Here is a 24,563-nt window from a genome sequence, read left to right on the forward strand (position 1 = left end):
CAGCCGATCCCAGCCCATCCGCCAAGCCCGTGTGCTGGCCCGGGGCGGGAGTCGCCGGGGCGATCGTTGCCGCGTGGGCACGCCGGCTGCAGGCTGCCCGCGCTGGGGTTTGGTTTTGTTTTAAAGCCGCTTTGAGCGCCGGGGCTGCGGCTGCGGCTGGGGTTGGTTTTGTGTGTGTGTGTGTGTGTGTGTGTGTGTGTGTTGGGGGGGTAGCACATTGTCAATGAGAAATTTCCTGTTCGCAAGACTCGGCTTGCAGTTTCTGTCCTGCCCTTGAACTGACAAGTGGATCTCTGCGGCGAGAGTCCCGGAGAGCCTCGGCAGGCGGGGGCGGGGGCAGCGGCGCCGAGGCCCCGGGAGCCCGGCTGAGCAGGGCCGCCGCCTGCCCTCCCGTTTCCCCCGCGCACCCGTGAGCTCCGAGCCGAGCGGTGACTAATCTATGGCTCCCGGCCTGTTGGCGCGCAGCCCGGGCTCGCCTCCCGCCCCCTTGTCCCTCCTCCTTCCCCAGCCCCTGCACGCAGAGCTCCGCGGGGTGAATCGTGTGTGCCGCTTTGCCTTGCCTTGCCTTGCCTAGAGTGTGGGAAGCGGCTCGAGGCAGGCGACTTGGGAACTGTCTCCTCCGACCCGGGCCCCGAGTGTTCGTGTGTTTCCTTCCCCGTAGGCACTTTGATCAGCATTTCCTCTGTGCCGTGGAGGAGCTAGAGCGAACTGAAGCTTTTTAACCCTCTGCATGCCACATCCACTGAAGTCTCTAAGGGGAGCCTGCCTCGGGAGACAGGTCCCAGCTGATCGAATAGGTTTGGCCAAGCTGGAGTTATGTGGAGCCCGGCAAGATCCCAGAATTTGCCCCTCTGTGGCACACTTTTCTAGGGACAGCAGGCCGGGAAGACCAAAGCCAAGGGGCTGTGCAGTAACCCAACCTGCCCAGCGAGGCGAGGTGTGGCTGGAAAGGCCCAGCGGGCTGTGGCTTCTGTAGGAGCCAAGGAGGACTTGGAGGAACTGCCTTCGAGCAGTTCGCTGGCACGGAGATGCCTCTTAGTCTAGGGTAGGGAGTCCTGCTTTTGCCCCGCGCTCTGGGCTCTGGCCCCCACCCCCTCCCTTGGCTAGGCCTCGCCAGGGAGTTAATGATTGATTTACTGGCTCCGAGAGGCCGGCGCCCTCCCTAGCTATTTCTCCACGCTGAAGAGTTGCTGGAGAGAGGCGCAGAGGCTTAGGGAGCAGGGTCTCGACTTGGAGGGGCCGCCGGGCTACCGACGGGAAAGGACGAACACTCGGTTAGCTTCCACTGGGAGACTCTAGCCGTGTCCGCGGCGAACCCGCCGGAGGCCCTTCCTGGACGAAGAAGGGTGCCTTGGGAAGTGGCACATGTAAATGGACTGGCAGCTGGTGATTAGGCCGCCCGGTTTTATGAGTCATAATAGGCCGCCCGCCTAGCCCTCAACCTGCCGGTTGTAGACTTGGTGTGCTGGGGCCCAAGCGGTACACTACTCCTAGCAGCGCCGAGCGGGGATGCTGGGGGGTTGGGGGGGGGCTGGCCGCCGTAAGCGGTGCACAGGATTTCCTCTCATTTCTCGCAGAAGGCAACACAAACACCCTAAATCAAACTGCTCCGACAACCGAAGGCTCCACACAGACACATCAATAAGGATTTCGCCTCCCGCGTTCGAACGCACTGAAACACTTGTCCTATTTTTATGCAAATGACACCACACAAATAGATCTCGCAGGCCCAGGAGAGGGGCGGGAGGAGGAGGGACGCCGGCGCCCCACCAGGGGGCGGCGGGGGGGCATCAGTCCCGCACCTCGGGGCCCGCGCTGGCTCGGGTGCAGTGGGGCTGGCACTAACCAGGAGGCCCGCCCCGCGTGCGGTGGCTCCCTGCCAGCGCCGCCTAGTCGGCCGCGTCCCCAGGCTGCCTGCAGAGGCGGATTAGGGAAGGAGCGAAGCGAGCCTGTGACTAATCGCGGGGCCTCGGACCGGAGCACCAAGGCCATGTGCGACTGACAGGATCGACACTAGCCGAGGACACGGCGACGCCTCGCTTAATTGCAGGCTTAAAAAATTGCCGCCTGAGCAGCTCCAGTGCAGAAAGCCACAGCATACGCGTGGGTCTGGGGAGTGAGACCTGGGGGGAAGGGGTTGTCCCGATTTCTCGCCTGGAGAGGGGAAGGTTTGGCATCTCCTGAACCGAGGGAGCTACGCTTGGGCCCCCCTCTCACTCTGCAGGGTCTTCCCAAGGGCATGCTGAGTGTGGGTGAGGTGGCCAACCACCGGGGGTATCTATCATTTGTCCTTTTGAGTCCATGCTTCCCTCTTTCGCCCTATATCCTATAAAGGAGGCCTGCAGTAAATGGGTAAGGTTCCAGCGAGCCTTTTGAAAAAGAACCACGTACTAAACACTTTACTTTGATCATTTTTCTTTATTCACTGACTGAGATACAGGGCCCCGAAGGACCAGACGAAAGCCAAGTCAAGTAAAGGCACCAAGGATCAAGGTCATTGAGTGCCAAAAGTCTGGGGTCACAGACAAGAAGCATGGTCTCTTCGAAGGCCAGTGGTCACAGTCCCTGTGTCCCAGGCCTTCTTCCTGGAGCGCTGGGGCCTCTCAGGAGAGAAGCGTCGGCGGGGCGGCTGGTTGTGGAGGTGGGGGTTGGAAGGCGGTGGCGGGGAACCCAGCGAGAGAAGTTTCCACCACGTTCTGCTCTGTTGCTGCCAAAATCCCCTGGCCCCTCCCCGCCAGCACTGCCTTCCGTTGCCACCACAAGTTTGGTTTAACGAGAGAGCTCGGGACAAAAGCAAACCTTTTCTATAGACCCTGAAAACAAAGGGGAAGGAGACGCGCGAGGCCGCAGAGAAGCGGCTGCTAGCGTAATGGTGCCAGGCCGAAAGCAGAGCATTAGAACTGCAAAAGCCGCGCGGGCGGGAGGAAGTGCGAGGCAGGAGGCGGGAGCGCCGGGAGGGCGGGCGGGGGAGGGGCGCTGCGCCATGTTTCCGTGTCACCCGCCGAGTCGCCGGCGCTGGGCTCGGCCGCCGGCTCCCGCCTGCCTCCGTAACAGCAGAAAGCGTGCGATTAGCAGCCAGACAGGCGGGGACTCCGGGCCCACGGGGCCGCCGCACACGCCGCCCGCGGCCCCGGCCCGCGCTCCCCTCCCCCGCCCGCCGGGTAATCCTCCTCCTCGTTGCAGCGCTGTGTGCACTCTCATTAGAGCAGGGTGGCTTTTCTCTGCGCACTCGCTCGGCTCCCGCTGGCAAAACAACGCCTTCCCCGGCCGGGCCCTGGGCCAGGGGAGTCGGGGAGGGCCGAACGAGGGGCGGGGTGAGGCTGGGACTGCTACGCAGGTTAGCTCTGCCGCCCGTTCGAGGGGATGGAGAGGACCCTTTGGCCCTCCCCCACGCGCAGTGCCAAAGCCGGAGGTCCATACCAGACTCTCTGCCCCTGGGGGGTGGTGGTGGTGGTGCGAGATGCTGGTGCCATCCTGACCTACTGCCGTCCGCAGCACGAGGCCAGAATGCGTGGGGCAGATGAGGGTGTCTGGGTCGAAGAGCGGGAGTGGACACTGGGGAGGCTTCCCACAACTGTTTTTTTGCCCCGAGTGACTTGCTAACGACCTCTTAAGGCCAGAAGCTGGATTTCAGGTGTTGTTGCCTTAAGACCCTCAGGGACATCAGTGCCCTTTCTGGCTTTGGGGTTGACCGCCTAGAATGGGTAGGAAATGGGGGCGGGGGGGGGGAGAAGGCTCTAGTGCTCCGGAGCGCCCCATTTTCTGTTCCGCGATCTCTGTACACAACAGTAGCCAGCTTCTCCCAGCACCCGCCCAGCTGCAGGGCTCGGGAGCAGGTGTTCCTGCCCGGCCCGAGTGGCGGCTCCGCGCCCCTCCTGTCCCAGCTGCGGGGCCCAGAGAGGAGGGAGGGGACAGGCGTGTTGGTGGCAGTCACTGGGGGACGTCTCGCCGGACCGCGAGGAGGCTCCTCTGTGCCTGAAATGGGTCCATTCCGGGGGTGTGGACAATCGCCCTGAGCCCGGAGGGCTCTAGGAGGACAGGCGGCCAGCTCCCGTCAGGAACTGCCCTAGGGGCCAGCGCTGGCCGTTCGGGGCGGCGGGAGGGCTTCCGGTCCCCGTGACTGCGGCGGCGGGGCGGCCGGGAAGTTCCCGGCGCGGCCGCGAGGAGCACCCTCCCCTGGCTGCCGCCGCCGCGCAGCTCTCGGAGCAGCGCCCTAGGAACCTTGGGGAATCGGGCGACGTCGCCCTCGCCTTGTGCAGGGATAGGGGCTTCAGGGTGCTCCGCGTTCCCCGCCTCCCTCGGGGGGGGGGGGGACCTGGGCGCAGGGTCGGGGACCCTGCGGGATCGGCCGCGCGCCTCCCAGCCCCTCCTCGCCGCTGCCATGGCGGGCACGTGAAGCGCAGCTCGGCGCCGGAGCCAGCCCGGGAGCGGCCTGGCCCTCCGGCTTCTGATCGCTGCCGGTCTAGAAACGCGGAACCGAGTCATACCGGGTCCCACCGAGCTCTCGGCGGCCTCGCATCCCCTCTCTGCTCGAACCCGGCCTCGAGGCCGTGCCAGACGGCTCGTCCAAGGGGAACTCGAGCTGACTAATGGGGCGCGCGTGGGCCTCCGGAGAGGCCCGGCTGGCAGCAGTGCCCGCTCGCTCTGCGCTCACACCGCGACCAGGCTCTTCGGGGAAGGGCGAGAGGAGGGGTTTCCCCGAGCGGTGGTTTCGGCTCCCCGGGGACAATCCGGCTGCGGCTGGCTCCGGGCTTTAGGTCCTGTAGCCTGACCCCGAGCCCGCAGACTCGGGGTGCCTGGCTTCAGGGTGCCCACAGGAATAAGGTGCCTCAGAGCTCTGAGTCTGCTCTGGGCAAAAGCTCAGTTCGGCCTTGGGGGTCTGGTCTCCTTTGCTATCTGGGGCCAATAGCTTTACGGGGGGGGGGGCGATTTGCAGGTCACCTTGAGGGCATAGGCTTAGATACCAAAACCTTCAACAAATAGAAAGTCTTCCGGAAATCCCTCAGTGGAGAAAAGAATTGATAAAACTCAGGGAGAGTCCAGTTTAGTTGGGACTTCTCAGGGTCTGGGTTGTATGATGCCTTCCCCGCCCCCCCCCCCCCCCCATTGCAGGGTCTTGTGAAAATTAGCAGAGTTTCTTATTATTTCCAAGGATCAGTCACCTCATTGTTGACATAGTTATTATATGGCTCTCCCAAATATAGCTACCTGTTTGTTTAGTTTCGGCACATCGTCACAAATGTAGACCAGTTACTAAAAGGAAAAAAAGTGCCTCTTCGGGCTCGTGTCAGATGCAGAATGAATCCTCCTCGCGCATCCCTGGTTTTATTGAGTTTAATTACACTAGAAATCCAGTCCCCCCATGAGAAGGCCTGAAACCCTGCAATAGAGGTGCGACTTTTCCTGGAGAGCCTGGCCTTTGGAGAGGGGTTGCTGGTGGAAGGCAGTTAGGTTTTAAATGTCACTTCCAAATGAAAACGCTTTCCGTCAGCTTTTTTCTTTTTTTGATGCAGTTTTCGAAAGGAGCATTTTTTTGAGATAAGAAGTGACCGATCCAAATCGCAGAGGGGAGGTTGTAAGCAGCCGCTTTGCCCCGGCTTAGCCTTATCTTATCTTTCACACTTGCATGGCGGAAAAAAATTGGCTTATCTTTATCCCCACCCCATTCTCGCCTTAATTGCTAAAAAACACTGGTGTGTTAAACGGGCAGGAAGGAGGTCTCTGGATTGTCAGCAGAACAGGAAGATTTAAAAAAAAAAAAGTGGGCTCCTGGGGAAAGAAGAGGGTGGCAGTGTATCTTTCCTCTTGGCCTTTCTTGTACAGTGTGGAGGGTCTAGTCCCAGCTGGATGGCACCGTGATCAGATTTTTTTTTCTTTTTTAAAAGAATTAGACAACCCTTATGGCTTTGGCTTGGGCCGCTTCCCGGGCCTCTTTTTTTCTCAACACCCTGTTTACCAACCTCTCTCCTTCACCCCCTCCCTCAAGCCCCCCCCCAATAAAAAAAATCCGGTCAGTGGGTCTCTGACCTCTGGTTGAGACCCCCTACCTTCATCCTCTCCTGTGTTGAGGGGTGTGTGTGTGGGGGTGCAGGGATGGGATGTGCAGCCTGCTGGAAATCATTAAAATATATGCGGGTGTCTGCAAACACACACTTTTAAATCATGGCGTTTCCCCTCCACGCTGGTATATTTAAACTCCAGAGCGAGCTGGATCTCCTCCCCCTCAGTCGTTTGTCTGTGTCACCGACAGGCCGCTAATGGCCGGGCTTCCAGGCGCTGTGCATTATGCATTAACCTCCTCCTACCGCTGCCCCGCACAGAAGGTTCTGTCAGGCCTCAGAACGCAAACCACTCTACATCCCTGCTTCCCACAATCAAGACAGGGCAGGGTGGGCTGTAGTGGTGCTAAAGGGCTGGAAATGCTGGGGTATGGGGTGAGGGCACAGCAGATTGGGCCTGGAGGAAGTATGGAATTAGTTAAATTGTGCTAGTGATGGTGACCACCCCACAGCAACCACTCTCTCCCTCTGGGTACCACACCCCCCCACATCACCCCCCACTCAGTTGATTAGAATTAACACCAGTTCTGTTTTTCCTTCTGCTGGCCCTTAGTCCCTTCCAGACCCCACCAGTCCCCAGATAACAGAGATAAGCAGAACTGAAAATGGTTGGTTGAGGAGGATGGTAACTCGGTCCCCTTTAATTTACATCCCCACTTACCCGCACCTCAAGCAGGATAAAATATGCCCAAGAGGGCCTAGCAAAAACCAGAACCCCCTCCTGGACATAGTGTACGAGTGGATATGCAGTAGCATCCAGCTTCAATGATGAGGCCAGGCCTTTCCCCAAAGCCTCCCGTGTTTCTGCCATCTGATCAGCACCTAGTCAGCCTTTGGCAATCGCAGTATAGACTGAGATTCCAGAGTTCAGGGCCTGGCATACATGTAGCCCTGAGCAGGAATTTGCTGAGATTATTTCTGTGAACCCTACTGGTCCTGTTCTTTGGGCCACCCACCTCCAAATAGCCTATAACTCTCCAAAGGTAATTATCCTTTCACCTGTCAAACCCCGAATCTAACAGTTTTCTGCCCAGGAAGTCTGCTACCTGGCTTTCGATATTTCACAATTAGTAAAACCCCTAGGCTCATGGGTAGGACTCCAATTGTTACTTCATTGGAGTTTTGAAAGGAAGACAGGCTGAGCTAGATTGGTCTACCCTACTCCACCCCACCCCACCCCACCCTATGGATTTTTTTTAAAGTCCCATTGGGTAAGCCTGGGGTTCATTTGTTAAAATGTAAGACTGGAGCACCGTAAATGTGGGGTATTTGTAATTTTTTTTAAAGATAGTTAACATTGACAGTATAGCCCACATTGCATAAAGAAAAAAAATGCATCTTTACCATTCATGTGTGGAGTGTTCCAATAACTCCAACAATAAAGCTAGTAACACCAGCCAGAAAAACACCAGCTGAGGAGACCTATCAAACTAGTGTTTCCATTCTCCACATACCTGTCATAAATGAATCCTCAACCACATGCACAGTTGGGAACCCAGGTTGCATAGGATGCAAGGCCTTACCGCAGACTGGTGGAAGTGTGGGAGTTCTTATGATCAGCCGAATTGTTTCACGTTTGCTCCCAGAAGCTCCAGTTTGGTTGCCCAGTTGCAGGGCCTGCTTAGAATCTGCAGCAGGAGAAGGCCCGGGAGTCTAAAGTCCAGCCATATGTTATAATCACAAGATCTTTTCATAGGGGAATGAGGCTGGTGGGGGGAGGGGCAGGCTTCGCAGTGCTTCTCATTTCCTTGCTGATTTATTTTTCATCTGCCAAGGCCTCCCGTGCCTCCTTGTGCTCACTTGCACATCCACTGCACTTCGCTTTCACTGAAATCCTCCCTTTTCGGAGTGCAGGATAATGTGTGTGTGTGTGTGTGTGTGTGTGTGCCTGACATCAGGGTCAGGTCCAGAGGGCCTTAGAGGAGGTCAGAGGAAAGAGCAGGGAGGAGGCAGACCTTTAGCATCTAGGCACCCCCAGATCCAGTAGTGATCCCTTTAAGTGATGGCACAAGAGGGGACTGCTTTTCAACAGCTCTCTTTTCCCAGACAACAATTTTGACTAATCAGGCCAGTAGGTGTGATCCTTCTCTACTTAGGGACTTGGGGAAAATCTCACATTTTAATTCTCAGTGAGTCAGAAACATCCCCCCCCCCCCCACACACACATTTGTGCCTGCCTCTTAGGACTCCCTTAATAAGATATTTTTAAAATCCCACGGAATTGGGAAACTCATCCCTAGGAGATGGAAGAGAAAACTTTTAATCCCACCAACCCACTGGAGAACACGGTGGAGTCCAGAGACTCCCTTGAAGAGGGGGCAACTGCCACAAATTACGTCAAAGGAGAATTTACTGGCCTGTTTGTCTCCAGCATCAAATTTCTCCAGCAGTCAGCCTTCTCCAAGGCCCCTTCACCCTAACAGCACACATCTAGGACTTAAAGTTAGACAAACAGACCCCATTGTCAACAGTCTAGGGAGGCCTCAGGCTCCATGGTCACCTCCTGGAGTTTCCCAAAGTTCTGGAGAGTTAATGTAACTTGGACTGGGAAAAGCCTGTTCCTGGGAGAATTGGGAGGTGAGAAGAGGGGGGAGAGAAGGCGTCTGGGCATGACCCAGGGCTTCTGCGGCGGCCTAACCAGGCTGCATGAGCCTGGCACTGCTCTGCTGTTCTCTCCAGGCCAGGCCAGCCCTCCTGCCCAGCCCACAGCAGCACCGTGGCCTTTCTGCCTGGAACTGCGTTCAGAGTTTCCCCACAAATACCCAACTCCAGCTTTCCCGGTTATTTAAGACTTGTTTTGAAGAAAAGGAGTTGCTTCAAAAGAGAAATGTTGCTACAACACACAACCAGCGGCCCTTTCCCCCAGCTGTGTCTGTAACTCGAATGCATTCAGTCTAATAACTTTTAATGTCTAGCCCTAAAACGTCTTTATAAAAAGTAGCTTTACAGCATAATAGTCCAGGTGTCTTTCTGCTTGTTACCGGAGATTAAAAAAATGTGTAGGTTAGTTTTCAGAGACAACACCCCCCCCTCCCCGCGCACCTCAAGAAAGATCAGGAAGAAAAAGGCGTGCATTCCATCCCGCAGGCAGGCGCGGGCCCTGGACGCATTAGCGGCCCAGCACAGCTAGGCACTCACTACACCGCTGGCCTGCCTGTCTTTTACATCAGTTGTTACAAGCAGCTCTGGAGCATGAAGATTTAATTCTGTTCAAAGTTTCGGGTTTCAAACGGTAGAGATGTTTCACTTCTGCTTTGAGAAGGGCTGTTTTTATAACTATGCTGAGAACTAAAACAGAATGAATAAAATTGCACCTAATATCAGTCCCAAAAAGTCAGTCGTGGCTGTCATTTTTAAAAGGGAAACTATCTTCTAGCTAGAGAGGAGATTTTGGCCTTGACCTTGACTTAGTAATCAACTTGAGATGCTTTTGATTAATTTTTGGCGTGTAGACGATCCAGGATATTTTAAAACTTTCCGTGTGGGTTGACTAGCCACTTCCATTTCGGACTTGGGTTCTCATCAAGCCTGCAGCGTCCTGTCTCGAGGCAGAAGACATACTCCAGAATCGAAAGACCCGGTAGAAACACCGAATGCGGTAACCTTTTGGCCTCGGTGTCAGAGCTCTCAGCCTGGGTGCCCTGACTTCCCTTCCCGCCAGCTTTTCAAAGTGGAGCTGGCTTCGCCCTTGAGGCTCTGCGCTCGGGGGAGGCCCGGAACCTCGCTTCTCGGCTTCCCCGTTTTGCTTGCCTGCCCTCCCACCCCCCCCCGCCCCCTCTGGCGCCCAGAGCTGCTCCTGGTGCGTAGGAGAAGCTCGATACGTGTCAATTGAATTGAACTGCTGCGGGCGCAGTCTGTACACTGCCGCCGAGCCCCGATCTGCACGACGTTACCGAATGAAAATTTATGGGCTGAACGGTGAAGCCAAAAGTTGTTCCCGGCCAAGTAAAATAAAACGCGGGAGATGCTCTCCCGAGGCCGAGGTGAGAGATGAGGGCAGACCTTCCAGCCATCGGAGGTCCGGACAGTGAAATGCTCAAGAACTGGGAGAAACTCAAGCTCATCCTGGTTCCCTTTACGGTCCTCCCACCCCCCTTGTGTCCCCAGGAGCAGCCCTCCCACCTCTACACAATTCCCACACAATTGAAATGTCCGGGGAGCAAGGGCGCCGAACTGCCACTGTTGCCCGTGGTAGTGTTTCACGTAGCTCTTAGCGCCTGAAGGGGAAGTGGCTCCTCTGGGAAGAAGAGGCGAGGTGCGGTGGGGGTGGACGCCCACGCGCACTCAGACTGTGCAGGGCTGGGTCTCGGAGGGGACGCTAGGCCCGGAGAGCGCAGCACTGGTGGCGAGAGGAGGCAGCGGCGCCTGCCGCTGGGGTTTGACAGCTTTGGCTGAGAGGAGTGCGAGGCGCTTTATGGTAATTGCGGTCCTCGACTGGCCTTCTGGGTAGCAAGGGGAGTCTCGGCGCGCGGCAGGGAAAGCCGCCCCCATTCTTGGGGCTGGGGATCTGTTGGCCGACCTAGCCGTCGCCCCTGCGGAGTCGATCTCCACTCCGCTAGGACGTGAGCCCTGGCTGGGCGTGAATCGCCAACTCGGCCGGAGCTGGGACGGAGAGGACAGAGGGCGGTAGAGTTGGGGGGGGGGTACGAGGACACGACCCGCCACCCAGGTGGTTCGGGGTTCCGATGTGGCGAGGCCCCAATGCACCCGGCTGGGAATCGGTGACGGCCGGGGAAAGTCGGGCGAACCTTTCCTGGGGAATCACCCCCTCCCGAAACCCCACCGCGGAGGCGCCGCAGCGGAGGGTGAGCGGAGACTGGGGACCTCAAACTTGCGAGAGCTGGAGGCGGCGGCGGCGGCGGCGGGCGGGCGGCTGTCGCCCGAGCGCTGCGCCTGAGGGGGGAGGGGAGGCGGCTGTTGGGAGGGAGGGAGGGCGGGCGGAGGGAGGGGGAGGAGGAAGAGGAGGGAACCTGGGAGGGGGGACGCGCTGGGATCGCGGCGTGCGGCAGCAGACGGAGCCTGGGCTCCCAGCGGCAAGGTGAGGTAGAGCTGCGCTCCGGGCTGAACGGCGGCCGAGCTCTTCGGCCGAGGGGGAGACGCGCCGGAACTCAGAGCACGACCGGAGAGCGGGAGTGAGGCGGGCGGCTGTGGCGGAGGGGGACCACGCGAGCCGCCGGGCGGAGAGCCCGAGCCGCTCTGTCGCCGCGGAGGGACGACTTGGCCAACACACTCGCTCACACACACACCACACACACACACAGACACACAGACACACACACAGCTCGAGCGGGCGCTCTCGGCGAACCGTCAACATGGCGCTGGGGCTCTTGCCCGAGCGCGGGCGGCAGCGGCGGCGGCGCGGGAGCTGCTAAGGCTGCCGGAGCCCGGTCCAGCTGCGGGAGGAGAGGATCGCGCGGGGCCATCGCCACCTGCCCTGAAGCTCGCAGCCCGCCCCGCCCCGCCCCGCCCCACCCCCACGCTGCCCAGAGCCCACCCCTCCGCCGAGCCGACCCCGAGGGCAGCAGAGCGGCTGCAGTCGGAGGCGAGCAAGCGCGGCGTTGGGAGTGGACTGCGGGCACCAGAGGAAGCCAAACTTTGCTGCTCGCTGCGCCTTCCCGGCCGGGCTTCTCTGCTCCTTAGCGTAGCCGCCCTCTCCCGACCCCGCACACATCCACCCAGCCAGCCAGCCAGCCAGCCGCCCCCGGATCTTCCTTGCCGCCTGGACTCCGCTCCGGGGAAAACTTCAAAGCGCCGGATCGCAGGGCTCCCTGCCTACTTCCCGACTGGGGATTTCAGGTCAGTGCCCGGAACACCTTTCCCCGGGGGCCGCGGGCGGGCTGGCGCGCCGGGGACTGCAGCCGACCTCCTCCCTCCGAGACCGACTCCGGTAGACCCCCGTCGGGAGGTTTAGCTACCTTGCTCGCTTTCGTTTTTACATCAGAGCTGCAAGTTATTAAAAATGCAGCCAACCTAAGCGGCCCCCGCGTGGGCACTAGGGAGGGAGGGACTCGACGGGGGACCTGCCGCCTCCCGAGGGGTTGGGAGGACCGGGAGGGAGTTCAGCGAGTGGAAGTTTGCAGCCTCTGTGTCTGCGCGGGAGCGCGGTCGTCGCCGAGCGTTGGGAGTCAGGCGGGGGGGGGGGGGGTGCTGGGCTGGAAGCAGGGAACCTCGTCTCGTTACCTCGCTAGCAGGAAGGGGAGGGCGGCGGGTTCCCGTCTGCTTTCTTTTTCGACTCGGAAAAGAACTGTAAAAACCCCTAGCCGCCGCCGCTTCGTCTGGCCTCTCCAGGGGCCCGTGGAGCCTCCGAGTGGAACGGCGGCTTGTGCGTGCGCTAGTGTGTGCGGCGGGCGCCTCGGACCCAGCCGAGCTCGACCCGCCGCTGTCGCCGCTCAACTCCGGAGGGGAGTCCCGGGTTTTTTCTTGGCTTGCCCCAAAGCGTGAATCACGTGGAATAACGGGGGGAAAAACTACTAGGAAATCGTGGAGAGCCGGAGATTCGGACCGGGCCAGTCCGCCGACCTGTCAGGTCAGATGCATTGTTTTGTAAATGTTCTTTTAAGATTCTTATTCGACCCCCCCCCCTCCCCACTCCATCGCTACCCTTCTGGAGACGTCGTAGGGCAGGTTTTAAGTTCGGAGCCTCCTGGAACCGGTGTAGACTGCTTGTTTAGGGACGGCGTGGGGGAGCGAGCAGAGCCCTCAGCCCTCCGCTAGGCTGTACGGAGCCTGGTGGGAAGCCCTGATGGGCGTGTGAAAGTCTGCGGCCCGGGGAAGTTGGTCCCACTCGGAGGGCGGGCGACGACGAGACTCTAAACGAAGAGGAACTTGCTTGCGCACCCGGCGCGATCTTCGGCTGCGGCGGGGAGGGCGAGGCGGCACAGGGCCAGCTCTTGGAGCAGGCAGGAGGCTGCGCTACAGAGCCACCACCGACCCGGGGGCTCCGGGCTGCGGCGAAGAGCGCCTGCTATTTTCGACGAGAGCCCAGGAGCGCCCTGGACGGAGGAGGGCGGCTCGTGGCACGTGTAGTCCCCGTGGACTTCTGGCTGCCCGGTGGCTCAGTGGTACACGTACCCACGTCCCGAAGACGACCGAACCTGTCCCCTTGTAGGCCGAGGCCCAGCTGGGTTTAATTTGCTGTTAATGAATCTTTTCCAGAAAGTCCGCGACCTCCATCCAGCTAGACGCCGTGAGTGCCCGCGCGTGAAGGCGCGCGCCGCCGGCGACTAGAGGGTGGGGGTTGGGGGAAATAGAAAAGCGAAGAAGGAACTGGAGGAGGGTTATGTTTATTTAAAAACAAACCTTAAAAAGAAGCCAGCGCGCCTCAAATAGGTATTTGTCCTGCCTGGTTGCTTCTAGACTAGATAGTCCGGGGTTTTAACTGTGTAACCCCCCCTCCCCGCGCACCCTTATTGAGAGAATGCTAGGGCCGAGTACTGCTATTTGGTTCTAAGGTTAGTTCCTTGGACGGAAAAAAAATCCTTTAAAATGGACCGGGAGTAAAAAAAAAAAAATGAGGAAATAGCCCACCCCAGAAGGTGGTGGGTGGTGAGCAGACAGACTTGGGTATTTCTAGCCATCTGACACTTCCTGTGGCATTGGAAACGGACACCACTACCGGGAGAGATCGACCTGTACACAGTGATGGATTTTGCCAACAGAATCGCTTGTGTGGAAGGTATTTTAATTGTCCACCTCAGAGACACCTATATGTGGAGTCTTGGGGAATACTCTCTTTTTGACCTTTCTTATTCCATCCCCGACTAGTTACCTGGTCTGGGTCGCATTGTCGCCTCTGGTGTTTGTTTGGGGTTGGATTGTGTCGCGTAGACCTACGCGGAGGGGTGATGATTAATATGCCGTCCAGGTTTAATCTGAGGCTGGCCTTTAGTGTGCGGGTGTACATCACCACGTACGCGAATTGCCTGCGGTGGTTAGGGGATCACGCGGGTTTCGGTCACCAGGCGCTGGGCGGGTAGGTCTGGACTGGGGCTCGATCGGCCCCAGCTCTCTCCTTTGAGGCGCTGTCACCAGTAGGTGACTGAGAGTTAATTAGGAAGTGTTCTCTGGATCAATGGGCCGCACAGCTCATTAGCGATTCTCTCCAGCCCTTTGCCGGGCCGGCCTAGCCTCCGCCTCCCACACAGCCCGGGCCCCCGCGGTCCAGGCTGCGGAGAGTGTCGCTGGGAAGTGGGGAGGGGTGGTCAGTGAGGGACAGCGGGCAGGCCAGAATAACTTCGCAGGGCGGCATGTTGCGTGCGGGGCCGCGAGGTCCTCACAGCCCGCTCTTTCTTCCTGCTCGCGGCCGCCTCCACTGTGTCTTTAACTCGCTCTAGCTCGCTTTGCTGCCTGGCTGCTCCTCCCCGCCTCCCTCGCCTATCTCTTGTTCTCTAAGCACGACGCCTGTGCTCCCCGCCCAGTTTGGGATTAGACAAGATAAAAATAGGACTGCCCAGCGCGCAGAGCTGTGACAGTGCCCGGGTAGCCGGGCTGATGCGAGCGCCAAGGGGTAGGGTCTGGGGAAGACTAGCAGGGTGCTCGGGGCGGCCAGATTCTTATTGGACCCTCACCTCCTACCCCGCAGGCGCCGTCACGCTCGCTGGACTCCTTCCGCTGTGAACCGCGCGGGCCAGGGGAACCTGAGCTGGGTCTCCGCGCTCTCGCGGGTGTTGTTGGTGTGCGGGTGATAGATCGGTCTAGACAGGCATGCAGACTCCCTCCCGGCTGAAAGACGGGGGGTGGGGGGCAGTGGAGAAGGCAGCCGACTCCCGAGAGCTGTGAGCAAGCAAGCTAAAGCTAGCCTGCGGGCCCAGCAAGCCAGGCTTGCTTGCCCGGTGGAAGGCAGGTTGGGGGGGGGGGGTGCCTCTTAACCCTTTAAGTGCGGCAAATAGTTTAATGGGGGAGGGACAGGGAGTCTAAGTAAAAGTGACTGGGGTTAGAGTAGTCCACGGGGTGGGGGCCTAGGTTCTAGGCCTACTTGTGTTTTCCTTTCTCTTCTGTGAGCATCGCCAATTCTTTCACAGATAGAACGCAGCTGCTAGACAGTACTAGCTTGACCTAGTAGTTCGGTTTGGGGGAGCTGTGAACACAAAATAGGCCCCCTCACTTAAGAATATGAGTTTCAGAGCAGACTAGGTAGACCTCCGTTTCCAGTATGCGTGTAGGGGATACTCAAAGTGGGAGAAGGTAATTGGGCAGAGGCTCTGACCCAGAGGCCTCCAGATTAAAGGCCGTGAGCCTGAGATGCCAGGCCAATAAATACAGTATGTACGCATTGGTGGGAGAACACAGCATTCCTTGAGTTGTCCGTAAAGAAACACTTAGCCAGGTACTTGTGAATAGTTAAAATCAGACATGTGCGGGGGGAAAAATCTATCATTTGTGTATCGATGACCTAAAACTTAATGCAGCTCACCATATTAGTCTAGCTCCATTCAGAGCTGGATATTGATAGGTAGGTCCCCCTAAAGATAATTAACTACTCCCTCCCCTTCTTTTCCCCTTAAAAATTTGTGGCCTAATGTTCCTCTGTTTACATTAAACTGCAAAGCCATGCTGGTCAAGCCAGGAAATGGGCTTCATTCTATGGATAGCCAAAGAACCTAAGCAGTAGAAAGGAATGCTCAGATTAAGATGTATCCCCCAAGTGACAAGTGCTGGGGCAGGCAAATCAAGAGACGTTGGTCCCAATGTCCTGATAGAATGAGAGATGCAGAGGAGATGAAGAACTGGTCCAGAGTGTGAACATCGGTATGTAAATGTAGAAAATGTATATGATGTTCTTTAAAAAAAAAAAAACAAAAAACTAGAGATGTTGTGAAGCTGGAAAATGGGCCAGAGGTTTTCTATGTGTTGCAAAGACAAAACCCATTTTAAAAAGTAAAAAGGGTCACTTGGGAAGGCACAAAAGGCACACAGGGGCCTAATTACCAAGACCTCCTCTTTGCCTTGAGGTAGGCTTTTCACTAGTGAGACTGATTGAAAGTAAAATGGGCTACTCTATTGACACATTCTTAGGGAGATGATGCGTTTGGGCAGGAGAAAATGGCAAAGCAGCCTTACAAACAGGTGGATGGCCCCTGTTTAGGACTACTTCCAGTTCTTGCCCTGCTGGCTAGGTAGCAGGACTTCTGAAGAGGCTGGGAGTTCTTGACCTTGGGTGGCTGTAAGGTGAGGGGAAAGGCACCCGTGCTGACCAGGAGAAAGATGTAAGGGTAAAGTTGGTGAAGGCGGAGTGAGGCTTGGGCTGAGAGGGAGAATAGAAAGAAGTATGCCCCCTGGGAGGAATAAGGGTGTGTGTGGGGGGGGCTTTCCCTCCATTGCGGAGGCTTTCGTTTTTTTGTATGCTTTATTATATATTTTCCTTTCCTGCTGGAAGAGACTATACCTGAGATGGCCTGTGCAGGGTGCATTAGCAGGCGCCTCAGTGACCTGTAAACTCCTGCTAGGGTTTAGTTTGCTTGGGGGCACTTATTTGCCTGGTCCCTCTTTGTCTAAGCCCAGTCAGGAATTCCAGTTTTTATTGGGAAGATCACACTTGGGTGGAGCCCAGGCCGGGGGAGGCAGAGCTGTGCTTTGAGGAAGGCCGGCGGCTTCTGAGAGGCCCAGATGCTGCCCGGACCCTGACATGGTCCTCAGGAGCAACCAGCGGCCCTTAACAATGCCACCCTGGTTTCCTCAAGGATTCACTGTCCAGACACCTAGCCAGGCAGGGTGGGGGAATCAAACAGGCCTGCCTCTGGGCTGAGCTCCACCGCTCCAGCTAGGGAGGCCCTTTGTTAGGTGCTGGTGTCCTAGGAGTCCACAAAGAGTGTAAATACAAGTGGTTTTGCCTAGGAGTCTCTTGGGACACTCTGATTCTGGTCTAGTGGGGGTCTCTTCCCAACTGGTCAGTGTTGACAGCCAATCCGATTCATATATTCTCTCTCTCTCTCTCTCTCTCTCTCTCTCTCTCTCTCTCTCTCTCTCTCTCTCTCTCTCCCCCCCCCCCCCCGCCGCCACTCCCTGTGCTGAGCCCTAGGTGGTAGGTCTGTGAAAAAAAAAAAAAAGAAAGAAAGAAAGAAAGAAAGGGAAAGCCCAGGAACTGCTGTCCACCTCCGTGGTAGCCAACGGGGCTTATCCCTTGAGCACTTGGCCTAAGGTATGGACTTCCCTAACAGATTCCCAAACTTGCTCCCCAACATGTCCCTCAAGATGGGATGATGACGAGTCTATTTTGTGGGGTAGCAGTTTTTGTGCCCTTCCCGGGTATTTCTGAAGGTTCCCATTCTGGGCTGACTGACACTCCATTGCGTGTGTCTTCAGTTCCATATTCTATTGGTATGGCACCATTTATCTATCTATCTATCTATCTATCTATCTATCTATCTATCTATTTATTTTCAGGGAGCAAGTATCACTAGCCAGCACCCACACAGGCTGGGCTCCCCACGATTAGACAAATGGAGAAGTCCACTCAGAGAAGATCCTGACAGCATAAAATATAATTTGTGATCTAAAAGACAGTTTCCAGTATAATCTCATTATGCACCACAGACTCCCGGTGTTATTTTGTGGAAGGCGGACAATGATCAATTTACATTGACCCGGGGCTGGGCGAGCTTTTAGATGGTAATTGCCATATTGATTTGCATGCAAAAAGGAGACCTGCTAAAATTAAAGACCGGAAGCTAAATTAAACTAAATTTATTGTCTAGGTGCAAACCAGGGGAACTACTAGGGGAGGGAGGTGAGTCAGGTTAGGTTGCCTGGGGCAGAACAGGTAAGAGGCTAACCAAGCTTGGGGTGCAGTTTACAACTTTCCTGGTTATCTTTGCCTTGAGATTTCAAATTGTGGGAGGGGGGTCGAGTTTAGGGGAAAGTTATAAAAAGGTACAGCTTCGGTGAAGACTACGTCTTTTACTGCTAACTGTAACTCTATGAGGGAGAGGTTATAGGGATATGGGGGTCTTTCTGCACCATTTCCGCTCTCCCCACGTCACATTTCTATTGTTTTGTTTCTGCCAAAATCTGAAGAGAGAAAGGAAGCGAGGAGGTGTGTGTGTGGGCGGGGGGGGGGGGAGCCCTTCTCTGTTCCCGCCTTCTCCTTCCCCTCCCCCCCTCTGGAGCGGGAGACCTTGTGGTGGGCATGAAGGTGTTAGAGGCTAAGTACGCCCTCCATCTTGGCGAGGCCCGGTGGGTCCCCACGGATGGGACTGTGGGCAATTGTCTCACGATGGAAGCTAAGGTCGCAGGCTCAGGCTCAGCTGGATGGCAATTGCCCGGGAAGCCGCAGACTCCAGGTGGCCGATGTTGAAGGTGAGGGGGATGGGTGGATTGGATCAGAGTGAGAGAGGGTGTCTCCCGGAGTCTAAGGCCTGCCTACCTAGAGCCAGGGTCAGGGGGTCGCCTCTAGAAGTTTTGGCATGCTATGCCAGTTCTGAGCCAGGCCAGGCAGGGGCTGGAAACTCATCTGGCTAGCCAAGGCTGGAAAGTTTTTTTTTTTTTTTTTTTTTTTTTTTTTTTTTTTTTTTTTTTTTTTTAAGAGCCACTTGCTGGAGGTCTGGCTGTGAGCCAGGGCCGCTGGACCGCATGGCCACTCAGGGTGGGGGGTGGGGTGAACGGAGGGAGTTTGTGCTCCTTCTGTCCACCTGGACCCTCTCCCTCCTGGTGGCTCTGCCGAGTGGGTCTATTCAGAGGTCCTGTTGAGCTGCAGAGGCTGGCAGGGGTGACCAAATGTCTGGTGCCTGATCCAGTCCTCACTAGGCAGAGGCGAAGATTAATAAGTCTTTGATTTGAAAGTTCCTAAAGCAGCTGAAAGCCTTGGGTAGGCCTAGGGCTGAGGAGGGGGTGGGGAGAGGACCTTGAGGCCAGATCCTGGGCAGAAAGGAACAGTCTTCCAGCCTGCCTTGGTGGTTGGTTGGCTTTTGGTAGGGACGGTGGGGTGCCCCAAGGGGCCCCAAGGGCTGATATCTTCTCTTACCCTCCACCTGGTTGGTCCCTAGGGTTTAGGAGATGTATACAGATGTACGATTCCCTTCCAAAGGCCTTTTGCTTGATCTAGATAATTATTGGTTTATGTGGCAAATCTCGGGTGGCCATCTCAACTATAGGACCAGCACAACAGTTGCCATTTTTCTTGAGAACTGAGAGGCCAGGCCACCTACTACTGATGCTTACCCCCACCCCCACCCCCACCCTCCTAACCAGGGCATCTCGTTGTAGTATGTAGGGGGAGATTGGGAAAGCCTTTCCAGTGTGGCCCTAGAGATTGCTGTGATGTTCAGGGGAAACTGGGTTCTGGGCTCATACCTTATAGTTGATATACAAAGCCTTAAGATGCCTTCTGAACTTACCTGAGGTGAGGACAGTGTGTGAAAATGGGGATTTCAAGTGAGACAATTAGGTCAATAATTGGCTCCTCTCTGCAACTTCAGGACTGAGTTTGACCATGGCCCGTTTTTTTTCCCCCCACTAGCTGTGTGACCTTGGGGGCAAGTTACTTGTGGCCTCTGAGCCTCAGTATGTTTCCATGTTTCGTCATTTGTATGACTGGGAATAATTATCTACCTTTGGGATCCAAGACACTGCCTGGCACATAGTAGGCCCACAGGGTTGATAATTGCCTTGAATGACTGGTCATGTTTCTCTAAGTTGCTCCTGAGTTCTCCAGTGTCCCAGGGACCAAGGTTGCATGCATGTTAGCCGCTTCCTCCAGGGACGTTGCTCTGGGTGAGCCTAAAGGGCCCCCCTCTCTCTTTGTTTAGTTCTTTGCCTTATGCCTTTAAGGGATTCCATATGCAACGACTTGGATTTTTTTTTCCCCCTCCTCTTAAGTGGGATCATTATATGGGTCAGAATTGATTCCAGAACTGGTATCTAGGTGCTGTTTGGCAAGTTTTCCAGTCATTATTTCAGGAGAGGTGGGGGACAGGAGCTGCTGGAGAAGACCTAGTTAGAAGAGATGCAGGAATGGCTTGCTGGGGATTCAGTCCGGATGTTATGAAGGCTCGCTGTGGTTTTCAATAAAGTCAGCCAGAGATTGCTTCTTTTCTATCGATATGTATTTAAAAGAAATTACTAGCACGAGAAGAAAACCAGACCTGTACGGATCCAGGCCGGTAGTAAGCTGCTGTGATCGGGTTCCCTCTTCCACTCCCAGAGGGGAAGTCAGCTTTTGATTGAAGCTACACTTGGTTCTTGACTCTCTGGGGATGCCTGCTCTGAAACAGGAGCTTTCCCTCCCTTTCCCTCCCCCCTTCCCTTCTTTCCCTAAAAGCCTTTGTGCTGAAAGGGCTTCAGTAGGCACGAATCTCTGGTCCCTCTAAAGAAAACCTTGCAGCCTTTGCTGACATTGGTTTGTGAGCAGTGGGTTTTACCAGGCCAGCAATTTGTGTCCCGTCCCACCCCCCACCCCCGCCCTGTTTTAGCTCACTATTTTAGAGGTAGTATATGGGCAGGGGGCTCCTGGCTGGTGGTAGCTGCACTGGGGAGGCCAGCTGTCTGGAATCTGAGGGCTCTGTAACCTTTGAAGGGGGCCCCTCAGGAGGGGGCAGAGGTGGGGAAGCTTGAGGACCCAGAATTGTTTGTTTTCTCCAGCCCGGGATAGGCTGAGGGTGGAGACAGGCAAGAGTGTATTCTAGCTCTGAGTCTGATGAAAAAAACAAAAAACAAAAAAAAACCAAAAAAAACCAAAAAAACCAAAAAAAAAACCCCTTGATTTAATTGGAGAAACTCCTAGGCATTTCACAGTTCTGTACAAATGCAAACTTGAAATAGCTCAAGACCTACGTCATTTTTAGGAAAGGATAAATGAAGTACAAAAGTGTTCAAACTATGTAAATCCTTGGAGTTGTCTGCCCTCCCATAAACACATGACAAGTGCCAAGGCATTTCCAGTCAAAACACCCATGGACCCAGCAGTCTCCTTCCTTTGTATTTATTATTTTATTAACAGCATTTTACACAGCATTTAACAAGCCCAGACTGCCCGCTTTCCACAGTGACTGGGTGGAAAATGGGTGGGGGTGGGGAACGTGGTCTACAAACCCACTAGCTGGGGAGAGCTCCAGATAGAGAGGAGCAGTTTATTTCTACCGGCTAAAGGGGAGCCCAAAGGAGTACTGAGAAGAGAGCTCCCTTCCTATCCCAGGAGCATGTGTGTCTGGGCTTCTAGAATGTGTCTGCTCCCATAGTCTACTAGGAAGGTAAGACGGGGTCTATCTACTCCTTCCTACTCTGCCCCCTTGCTTATTGGTAATCTTCAAAGAATGAGTGAGTATTTGTCTGTCGTGATTCTCAATCCTGGTGGAAAGTTTCGAACGAAAAGTAATGCCTTTCTTAAGTCATAAAATGAGCCTTGTATGATTATTTAATTAAAATCTATTTAAGGACCGATTAGGCGTGTAATTTGCGCTAATAATGACGATTATGGAAATGTTCGACTTAACCAAAAATCATAAAGGAGACATTTTGATCAGTGGGGCGACCAGTAAGTATTCAATGAGTTGGGCAATTTCTGAAAGACCAGAGGCGGACCTCTGTGGCCCTGCACAGGACTGCAGACATGCCCAGTCTCGGTGACAACTGAGTCAGGGGCTGCAGGCCTCCCTACCACAGCCCCAGCCTGGCCATTTGGTCCAGTGGCCTAGTAGCGTGAGCAGCCATCTCTTCGCATCCAGCTTCTCCAGACTCTAGCAGAGGCCCAAACTCTGGGAGAGAGGGCTGAGAAATGAAAATCGCTGCGAAATGGCGGTGCTCTTGGGCTTAACAAACTGCACCACTGAGAAACGCACACTTCCTTGGCTGGCCTTGGCTAGAGCCCGGTGGGGTGGGGTGGGGTGGGGGAGCCAGGGTCCCTTGTTCCGGAGAAAGCTGCCAGCTGCTGGTCTTGGTGCGAAGGCGAAGGCAGACACAATGCTGCTGTTGTTGGTTTGATCTCTAACTGTGGATTGTTAGTCTGGCTTTAACTATGTGGTAAGGGGGGAATGTGAAGGCTGTTTACAGCGAGTGCAAATAATGTGACAGCTGTTGGCGCGCGAGCAGCGCTGCGCCTCCTCAGCACTCACACAAAGCGCGCACTATGCAGGCAGGCCCCGTGGAGGAGCTGCAGAGGTGGCCACCACTTTGTGGCTGGCGCTTTCGGATGAGAGAAAGCTGGGTCACATCCCGTCACCAGTCAGATCCCCAGCACGCACCTTAAGGACCGCCCAAACGGTGGCCTGGGGGTGCGGATGGTTTATATGTTGTGGTTCAGGGATCCTGGTAGACAGAGATGTCAGGAGAAGGCCGGTGGAAGGTGGGGGTGGGGGCTGGAGTGTCACTGTCTGGAGGGCTTTGGCCAAGATCCATGAACCTGGGTCCTCAGCTGCTTGTGGCAGAGTTTGCAAGATTTGGGAAAACAACCAGCAGCCCCAAGTAAGCTTATTGGGAAGAATTAACTGAAGGCTTTCTGGGGATCCCCGAGGCTCTCTCTGAAGGCTGTTCATCCTCTGCAATAGCTCTATTCAGATGGTTAGAGACAGGCGCTGCTGTGTTCTGGGCACTGTGTTTCAGGGTGGAAATGCAAGTGTGGGTTCAGGATCCGAAGGCGGATGCATTTTCCGGGCAAGGGGTGCAGGTTGACTTTGAGCCACAGGGTCTCAGAACCTTCCCCTGTGAGAACACACTGGCCTTCAGCGACAGCTACAAAAGGCCTGGTGGAAGAGGCACCACTCGCTGGGCACTAGAGTGGATAGGAGGGCAGGATAAACCAATCCTGGTGATGCATAGATAAATATACTCAAGAAGAGTAAAGTGTCACCCTAACTCCCCAGGAATTCTGAGGTGGAAAGTAGCCTTCCAGGGATATAGAAAGGCTGTCCCCAGGATATGGAAAACCTTCTCAGGCACACTTAATTCTACAATCTCGCTTCCTGTGTTACTTTGGCCCTTGTGTGGACAGCCGACAGGATGTCTGAGTCTAGATACTCACCCCCCCTCCCCCCAGGTAGGTCTTCTTTCTACATATTCCCCTCAGGGAGCTCGGAGATGCTTCTGGAGTGAGACATGAACTTCGGTGCCAGTTCTATAAATCGGTCTCTTTTTATGACGTGTGCCATTTTCTGTAGGAATGTTGCTTGCAAAACGAGTTTCGCCTTGGAGGAAAGGCGGAAAGATAAACAAGCCTGCATCGCCAAAACACTGGCAGCTTTTCCTTCCTTTCAGCTCCCTTAAAGCAGCCGGGCTGTATTTCCAGGATTAGACTCATGCTTGCAAGGAGGGACTCTGTTGGCTTTTTTTTCCCCCAAGCAAATGCAAATTAGAGAAAAATAATTTTCTTTCAACGATATGCAATGTATTAGTCACTTGGTACGGTGCTCCAAGGCAGGCCTCATTTGTGTGTCTGCCAGCTCCCTCACATCTGCTCGGCGCTGTTGGGGCATTTTAACCTTGGTGGAGTCGTGTCTAGTCCCACGGATCCAGAACGAGTAATTAAGCTCTGAACGACCCCCCAAAATTTGTGGGTTCCCCTTTGTTTGGGGGTGCTTTGAGTTCCAAGGCCGAGTAGCAGACATGGAATTCTTATTGTTCCTTGTAAAGAAAATGAGGATCTCTCTCCAGCCCCCCCCCCCCCCCAGCCTACCCAAGACTTCCAGGCTCTGCAGATTTCAGGACCCTTGCATTTTGCACCTTACTTCCTTAAAAAGTTCCTTTGTGTTTCCTAGCTCCTTATACCTTTTGTATAACTTGTTACTTTCTGTGGCGTTTAAGTGTCTTGTTTAGTTTATACAAAGCCTTAGTGGAAACAGCTAAGGGCTCCTCTGCTTATAGTCCAGTACTCCCATGGCCTTGATTGATGTGGGGCATTTATTTAGGATTCCTCTCTAGGTTGTGTGGATTCCCCAGTGGGGGACAGACCAAGTATTAGGCAGGGGGTGGGCTGGGGTGGGGGATGGGATGTGAGGAGTGCTGGCTTTTCCCTCGGTTCTGAGTGCTAGGCCCAGATCCATTCCAAGGTTCTCTTGTTTTCCAATTCACCCCCACTGCGGTTTGGGTGCAGATAGAGTTCACTGACTAGTTTATGTGGCATAGCCTGAAGGAATTGGAAAAGAACAAAAGGCAGGGAGTCCCTGGCCATTCCTATAGAAGAGGGGGGGGACTATATAGCCATCCGTGTCCTTGGGTTGGGGGGGGGGTAAATCTGACCCTCACACCTGGGGTTGGGCAGAGGATGAATGCCCAGCAACTCACTTTTAGTAGACTCTTGGGGTCTGCCCTACCCAGGGCTCCGTGCCTGTCCCATTTTATAGTCAACTGTTATCTTCTTAGGGGACAATCCAGAGGAGCAGCCTTCTAGTCTGACTGAAGGAAGTTCACAGTGAAGATAGGAAAGGTTTGCAGTCCTTACTCTACCAGTGGGCTTGGGAGCATGTCCCTTAGGGGCTCAGATTCTGCCTGAAGCTACTCAAAAGTTTATTTTTGCTTGAAATTTGATGATGAGGACCGAAGGAGTAGTGAAGGCTCCTGCAACAGAACTCTGGAAGTTCC

The 24,563-nt window shown here is 55.3% G+C and overlaps 1 protein-coding gene across 6 annotated transcripts in view; it reads left to right on the forward strand.

The window, feature by feature from the left end:
• Nucleotides 1-24,563, forward strand: part of Bcor (BCL6 corepressor) — a 124,186-nt gene that overhangs the window by 69,388 nt on the left and 30,235 nt on the right. The window contains exon 1 of one of the 6 annotated variants that reach the window (XM_052170446.1): nt 11,043-11,855. The exons of 4 other annotated variants lie outside the window; for them this stretch is intronic. The gene's annotated coding sequence lies outside the window, so the exon portion shown is untranslated. Of the gene's footprint in view, nt 1-11,042; nt 11,856-12,357; nt 12,586-24,563 lie in introns of those variants that run through there. One more of the 6 variants, XM_052170448.1, reaches the window with a different exon arrangement.

This window comes from Apodemus sylvaticus, chromosome X (assembly GCF_947179515.1).
Source record: "Apodemus sylvaticus chromosome X, mApoSyl1.1, whole genome shotgun sequence".
Taxonomy (NCBI): Eukaryota; Metazoa; Chordata; class Mammalia; order Rodentia; family Muridae; genus Apodemus; species Apodemus sylvaticus.